At 43.5% G+C, this 8,375-nt stretch overlaps 2 non-coding genes across 2 annotated transcripts; both read right to left on the bottom strand.

Moving 5' to 3' along the window:
* Positions 1-488: 488 nt before the first annotated feature.
* On the bottom strand, positions 489-560 carry trnap-ugg (transfer RNA proline (anticodon UGG)). The gene has a single exon. It is a non-coding gene; the product is annotated as a tRNA-Pro (tRNA).
* Positions 561-7,867: 7,307 nt separating this feature from the next.
* On the bottom strand, positions 7,868-7,939 carry trnaq-uug (transfer RNA glutamine (anticodon UUG)). Its single transcript has one exon. It is a non-coding gene; the product is annotated as a tRNA-Gln (tRNA).
* Positions 7,940-8,375: the final 436 nt, after the last annotated feature.

Genomic DNA, 8,375 nt, shown 5'->3' with positions numbered 1-8,375 from the left:
TCACTGAGACATGTCCTGGGCGTTCATTCACATATATGATGAACCTCTGCTCTTCCCACAAGCATTCATGTCTCTGTCGGCTCTCACAGCAGTAAAGCCTGGTAGATCCACGTTAGCATCCAGTCTCATATCAGTGAGCCACGTCTCTGTGAAGATGTATAAGCTGCACTCACGGTAACTCTGTTGATTGTCCAGCGCAAACAGCTCATCCATCTTATTCAGTAGTGAGTTGACATTCCTTATTATTGCCGAGGGGATCATTGGCTTAAAATGTCTACGTGCAGCCTTTACTTCCGACGTTAGTCCTCAGTGCAAAGACTTCTTCTCTTGAAGAAACAATATTAGTTCTAGAATGATTGCTTCTAGGAGTTTGAGCAGACTGCTGTTTACAGGGTCTAAATTGGAATATGAACCTATTTGGGTTGAAGATTATTCCTGTAAATGTAAACATGAGACAGACTATCTAATCTACTGAATTTCAAAGATAAGGGCTCGTCCGGGATTTGAACCCGGGACCTCTCGCACCCAAAGCGAGAATCATACCCCTAGACCAACGAGCCACATGTGACTTCTTGCTTTTCATGTTTCAGTTGGTGGAAGAACAACACAAAGCACATGTTTTTCTTAGTTTGACATTGGTAAAGATATGTACAAAGATTTCTGGTTAGGGATATATAGTGTTGCTCCTGAAGAGGGACTTGAACCCTGGGCCCTCAGATTAAAAGTCTGATTTCCTGCAAGATCCACCCACAGAGATCCTGAACACATAAAACTCAGATTCCCAACCAGAATAGTAGCAGAACTGAAGACACCACTTGGAGGAGTGTCTTCAAAAACCAATCCTTGAGTCCAATGTACCAACCAGCACACAGTAAGTGAAACAGGCATGTCCACGCTTCAACAATGAAAACACAGATTGGCCGTATGGGGATCGAGCTAATCGGTCGAGCCCTATTGATTAAATGATGTTATGATGTTATTCGGGAATTCTGCCTATCATTCCGGAATACTGATGTCTATACTGGAATGCTACTGTTTATTCTGGACTTCTGCATTTCATTCCAAAATTGTGACTTTCATTATGGACTGCTTTTCATTCTGGAATGGTGTCTTTCATTCCGCAAATCTGCTTTTCATTCTGTTATGCTGACTTTTGTCCTGGAATGTTGCCTTCCATTTTGGAACGCACGCTTCCATGACATCACAGGCCGCTGTTGGGTTAGGGGTTTAATCCCAGAATTTTGTCTACCATTCCAGAATCCTTCCTATCATTCTGGAGTGGGTGGATGGATGTCTATTCCAGGATGCTCTCATTCTAGATTTCTGCCTTTCATTTGGGAATGCTTTCTTCCATTCTGGGATGCTTTTCATTCCAGAATGATGTCTTGCTGACTTCTGTTCCACTATACAGAGTGTTATTCGGGAATTCTGCCTATCATTCCGGAATACTGATGTCTATTCTGGAATGCTGCCACTTATTCTGGATTACTGCCTTTCATTCCGGAAATTTGAATTTCATTCTGGAATGCTTTTCATTCTGGAATGCTGCCTTTCATTCTGCAAGTCTGCTTTTCGTCCAAGGCGCTGTGTTAAAGTTGCAGTCTCCACTGGAGGACAATCCTGAGACAGAAACTGGTACACCCAAAGGATAAAACTCCCAGGGAGAAACACAGCAATATCATATATGCAGTCCAGTGCAGTGAGGAATGCTCTGATCTGTACATTGGAACAACCACTCCACAGGAGAATGGCTCAGCACAGGAGAGCCACCTCCTCAGGACAAGACTCAGCTGTTCACCTCCACCTCAAAGACAAAGGACACTCCTTTGAGGACAACAATGTTCACATTTTAGACAGAGAGGAAGTCAAGGAAGCCATCTATGTTAAGCTGGTAAAACCTTCTCGAGGTGGTGGCCTCATCTTTTTACCACATACAAAGCAGTTATTTCATCCATTCCCAGGAAGTTTCACTCCAAGTCACATGCTAACAGCAAGAACAATGGGCTGTCTACCAGCAGTCTCATAGTCGTTAGCCAGTCGTTAGACACACCTGGCACAGGCAGCCAGATCATCACAGGTAGTTATGGAAACATTTAGTGCTATTGTTTGTGAGTTTTATCCAGACCACCCACTGAGGTCTGCAACCACATATAAACCATGTTTCCCCACCAACAGATCAACAACTGATGAAGCTGCTTGGATGAGCAGTGAAATGTCTTCAGGAAAACTCTACAAGTCCAGACACCTTGCTTCAATCTTCTCTACAAACATGCCAAAGCAAACAGTTTTTACCAACAATGTTACACACTGAGTTTTGAAGGTCTTAACCACTAGTCTTAAGTTGGAATGTTTACGACATGTGTGAAAAATTGTAATTCACGCGTGTTATTACCCATAGACTCCCATGTTAAAATGAAAGCAGAAATGAACATGTTTACAGCCTGGTACAAAAAACATTCTGGTCTCAGATGATAGGTTCTCTTCTAGTGTCAATTGTATGGGAGGTGATTTTTTTTACAACTCACTCGTTTTAATTCAAAGTCAGCTTTATTGTCAAATCTGCTATATGTGCTGGACATACAGAGAATCGAAATTGCGTTACTCTTCACTCCATATATAACATATAACTAAAAACTTGTGTAAGTGTAAAAAAATGTACCTACAATGAGGCACACACAAAATACAAGGCACAAAAATGAAGGCACAATGCAGTAAGAGTGCAGAAGATGTATAGTGCAAGACAGTGCAGTTGGCATAATGTAAACAGTCCAGGAATGGTTTAAGCAGCTTATATGAGACTGGATGACATGACTAGGGTGCAAGAGAATGCACAGGGTAAAGTGGCTGGTGCACAGAGTTCCTAACTTGGGGGGGGGGGGGTGGGTTCTTTTGTAGAGGGAAGGGGGAGAAAGTGGGGCACAGCAGGGAGAGAGTTCAGCTTCCTGACAGCCTGGTGGATGAAGCTGTCCCTCAGTCTGCTGGTCCTGGCCCGGAGGCTGCGCAGTCTCTTTCCTGATGGCAGCAGACGTATCGTATCGTATATCGTATAATTCCGGAATTCTGTTGACTATCCTGGAATGCTGCTGCTTATTCCGGATTTCTGCCTTTCATTCTAGGACAAACAAACAGACTGCTTTGTGGCTCTGTGGCGCCTCCGGCCGCCCGTGTGTCGAGCAAGCCGCCTCCTCCTACAGCCAATCGCGAGGCCGAGTGCTACCACGAATCTACCACGAATTGACCAATGACGGAGCCGCCCTCTACCACGATTCGCCAGCTCCCGCCTACCTCCGCCGACGGCCAACCACGAGGCCGAGTGCTACCACGAATTGACCACGAATTGACCAATGACAGAGCTGCCCTCTACCACGATTCGCCAGCCCCCGCCCCTGGCAACGAGCCGGCCAATCACAGCTCGGACCACTGCTTGAGGCGGATGTGGCCCGGTCACGACGCTGTTGCTATGGCTTCGTCATTGCCTTTTACCGAGCTACGTCGCCGTGGACGGCTATCAGGATAATTTACCCCAGTAACCGTCTGCAAGATTAATTTCTACCGGAGATTCCGACGTGTCGGTGAGTGAGTGTCGTTGTGTACATGCTGGTATGTGATTGTAAAGCGCTACGTTTGTGTAGCAATGTATGTATGAACGTACCTAGCCGGTGCTCTACTGGCTAGGATAAATTCACAGTTACCGACGGCTCAGATGGAATAATTGATCATAGACTGGCCTCTGTGTTGTTTACACCTATAAAGCATTTGACTGGGAGAACGCTACATTTAGTGTGTTTTAGCAAACATTTCCATTTACAGCGTTAGCTTCGGCTAATCAGCTACAGACAAGCCTCTTGTTATTGTTAGCTTTAGTTAGCTCTCTCTTTGTCTTCAGTTAGCGTAACTTTCAATGGACTTTTATTACTGCAGTGTAGTGTAGTATTACTGTGTCATAGCATCACTGTATTGGTTTTCAATATCCTATGATCATGTAGTTGTTATAATTAAATTATTGTTTTGTGTTAAAGTGAGGAACTCTCTCTTAGTGTTCTGATAAACATTATGCTTCTCCTCCTTGTTCTTCTATTGTTGTTCTTTTAGGACTAGTTACTGACAGACATGGATCCTGAAGCTGGTGGACTACACACCACCAAGGAAATACACTGGTACAGTTTCCTAATGTCTGGAAAAACTCATTTGTATTTAGGTTTAGTGCATATATTAGTACATGACATATGATTTGATGTGTTTGTGTGTATGATTTTCAGGAGAGCTTATGGGGTGGAGTATCTATATGACCAGACAGGCTACGCTTTGCTGGAGCCAGAGGAGTTTGAGGACGTCACTGTCCCCTTGCTGGATGCTCCTCCACTCACTGGTACATCTGCCACAGCACCTCCACTCACTGCAGGCTTTATAATTGTGAATTATAAGACAGCTACTGTAATATCTGGTCATTATTTTTCAAACTAGCATGTACACTTATCTTTTACTGCTATATTTCACACTGCCTTAATTTTCCAGGTGTTTCATCGGGTCCCAAGGGCAGCCAGACCTGTTCGACTCCATTCAAGAAAACTCTACAAGTCCTTGCCTTGCTTCAATCATCTCTATGATTATGACCTGGATGACTGAGACTCTTCATCAGCATACACCAGTGTGTTGTCAACAAAGCCTGTGTGATGGCTGAGACCACCATCCAGCTGCCTGAGGTGAACACAGCAATGCTGGCATGACGGTGAGTAAATCATGAAGTATGTGAACCATGTCAGCTGTATTTGTGGAATATATTGCTTCTGTAAAACTACTGTTTTGTTGTTGTTTTTTTCAGGTACAACAAGCAGAGTCGGGCTCGGGAGACCGAGGTGCTTCAGCAAGCCATTGAGTCTCCAAAGCCATCCACACCTCAGAGAGAAGCTCTCTTGACCATGGCTGCAGGGGACAACCTGCACAGCTTTACCGTGCCAGCCAATACAGCAGAATGGCCAGGTTTAAAAGGCAGCTGGTGTTTGGGGGAGACAGACCCCCATCTCTTCTCTGAATCTTGAGGCCAGCCCGGCATCTGCTTCACTGCAGCATCCTGCCACCAGCGCAGCATCTTTGCTGCAGTGTATATCAGTGTGTATATAGTGTAAACAAACACATTCTTTTGGTATCAGTTTCCCCCTCTGTGTAATTCAGTTAATAATAATGTTCAGGTAGTTGGGCATGTACAGCTTCATAGAATGATAGTAGATTGAACAACAGGTCTGCCAGACAGTATTGTTTGACCTCTGGAATGTGTGGATTCTTAAAACTGTGAATCTGCCTTTATCACAATTAAATGAGGCTATAAACATTACAAAAGCTTTTGTTCGGTTTTTACAGGATTTGTAAATACAGTCTGATTTCAGTGTTTGTAAATACCATTTAATTCCACAAAATACTTTGATAAAAAATGATGTTTATCCAAATATGAATTTAGACTAATATTAAGAGGCTTTATGAGCAGTAAAGACTGCAAATAAACTCCTACTGGTCCTTTACATGTGCTCAATGTGAGCAATATTCCCCCCAAAAAGTTACTGAAATGGTAATAACAATAAGGTTTTTTTTTCCATTGTTCTTATATATTTGGGTTTGTGGGGGTTAATCAAGAGTCTGGAGCCATTGATGAGCCTTATATTGCAGACAAGGTCGGTATACAAAAAAGGATGTTAAGAAAAATGCAGATTAACACATTACAGCTTGTTACTAAGGATACAATTATTGTATGCAATCCTGTTCCTCTCAAGCTCTTTCCATATTAGCTAAACAGCGAGCAGATTGCATTTATCCCATTCAATGCATGCATGTGCAATTGGACTATTACAGCAAATGACACGTGAAATTTGTCACATACAAACGGTGTGCATCACTCTCCTTTCGCTTTGTTTTTAATTATAACGTCACCTCGGTAAAATGTCATACAACGACCGATATGTTTCGCGTAATTTCAGTGCAAAATATTAACGCACCTAGCGGGATTCGAACCGGCGCTCTCGGCGCGATTTGTGGCGCGATTTGTGGCATCAACGTCGACACATGGGCGCTAGCCTTGGCGCAATGGATAGCGCATTGGACTTCTAGTTAAACACAGGAGAAGTGATTCAAAGGTTGTGGGTTCGAGTCCCACCAGAGTCAAAGTGCCTTTTAACTTTTAACCTGTGGCGCTGTCCTTCAGGGTGGATACAGCTCCTGTCCTGAGAGCTAGAAAAAAAGGACTGCACTCAGACATCCCGGAAAACAGCGTTGCTGCCCCCGGCTTTGTGACCGTACAGGTGGACAGAGATGTGACTGGTGTGAGCTTTTGCTTGGCACAGAGGAAGCTAATAAACTGAAATTTGTACCCTTTTCAAATGACATGGTGAGGAGGAGAACAGAAGATCTCTCAGCTGACATTCAGGCACAGCTGCTGGATAGACTGCAATCATGTAAGCAATTTTCCTTTCAGTTGGATGAATCGACAGAGCAGAGCATCTCCAGTGCTGCTCAGTTGATAGTTTTGGTGTGCTATCCCTGGAAAGGAGATATTTTGGAAGACGTTCTGTTCTGTAAGTTATTGCGCAGATAAAGTCTGTCAATCCAGAGATTAAAGCTGCTCACTGTATGCTGCTTAACATGAGGCACTGCTGGATCACTCTGAGGTGCGATGGCTGTCGCAATGGCTGCAGCACAGAGCTCAAACTGTACCGACCAGCTCAGAGGAGAAGAAGAAGGAGCAACATCACATCAGGAAGGCCCTGCAAACCTGTGGCTATCCCAGCTGGGCTGTCATCAAAGACCCACAGACAACAAGACAAAGACAACAACTGGCTGAGGAAGAACATTGTCACTGTAGAACTGAAGAAGCTACTTGGGGGAGTGTTGGTCCCACTAAAGATTAAAATTTAGGGTGTTTTCACACTTGCTCCCTTTCGGCCCTCTAAACGAATGCAGATCGATGACTCAGGATTTTTTGCTCTATTTAACCCTAACTCTATTTTCCCTGAATGTGCAGTAATTTAACCAGAAAACACAGGAGAAAGCCGACATTCTGCTTCAAGTGAAAACTACCCAGAATTCAGTGCAGTGGAGGAGTCTGAGAGCTCTAGTGGACCTGGTGTGAACAGAAAGAGGACTAAATTACATAAAACCAGTGACCCTGACATGATTTGAACATGCAACCTTCTGATCTGGACTCAGACGTGCTACCATTGCTCCATGAGGTCTGTTCACAGCTTCTGCTCTTCCAAGGACTCAGTTTAGCATGACATGATTAGCTTGATGTTCATATATGTGTTACTCATTATTACTAGATGAGCTGCAGTGAAACATCCAAGCGACCACGTCCCAGCACATATCAGAGATGCAGAACAGATGGAACAGTCTTATGGAGTGATGGAGGCCATGAAGCCTCCTAAAGCTTTGAATGGAGCTGAAGTCATGATGCACTGACCTTTCTTTTTATATAATGTCTCATAAGTATTTGTTATAATATTGCCCCAAAAAGTCAGTCACACTTGTGTGAAACCAGCCTGTCCAGTTCAACACTGACTGTGGATCAGTTTCAGCTACTGTTGTGCAAATGGAACAGACAACAGGTGGAAATGAGAGGCAGTTATCAAGACAGCCCTATAAAGGAGGTATTTGTTATAATACTTTAATAAATTATGTCTTCAGCTACTTTTATACTCATTATTAATCCCAGATTAAGGTGTCATTTAGGAGAGAGATTTAAATTATATCTTTATGTAACTTCTCCTTCTGATACACTCTGATAGTTATTCAGTTACAACATGCTGACTGGAAATCTGCAAAATGAGCCCTGAATTTTTAGAGAAAGTAGAAAGGACACCAGTATTACTGTCCAAACAAAAGGTTCCACTGAGATTTGAACTCAGATCACTGGAGTCAAAGTCCAGAGTGCTAACCATTACACCATGGAACCTGCTTCTCATGGGTCTTCTTCTCCTCCTCTACCCGGCCGACTGTCAGCAGTTTGACATTGGTAAAGATACGTGCAAAGAGTTCTTTGTGTCAACAAAGACTGAACACTTTGCATATCACTGTCCTCCATGAGGAGACTGTCTTCCATGTCTAGATAAGGCTTGCTGTCTAGCAGCTGGGAGAAATGTCTTTTTGTGGCTGTGGCATTAGCCCAACATTGAATCATAAAGTTTATTTGTTGCATAACAGGAAGTGGTCTTGTATTAGGGTGTGACCCTCCTGAGAAGCAGAACCTCTCCTCTGATAATTGTCTCTCATTGGACAGATATGAAAATTAGCCTGAACTATCCGGGCTCTACATGTTGTTACAGAGAATAATTCTGTGCAGACAGGTTAACTGAAACGGAGAGCATTGATTCAGGGTGAACTTCCTGTGT

Source organism: Parambassis ranga, unplaced genomic scaffold (assembly GCF_900634625.1).
Source record: "Parambassis ranga unplaced genomic scaffold, fParRan2.1 scaffold_22_arrow_ctg1, whole genome shotgun sequence".
In the NCBI taxonomy this organism is placed as follows: Eukaryota; Metazoa; Chordata; class Actinopteri; family Ambassidae; genus Parambassis; species Parambassis ranga.
The sequence above is the reverse complement of the archived record's forward strand: the minus strand, read 5'-3'. Positions and strand labels throughout refer to the sequence as shown.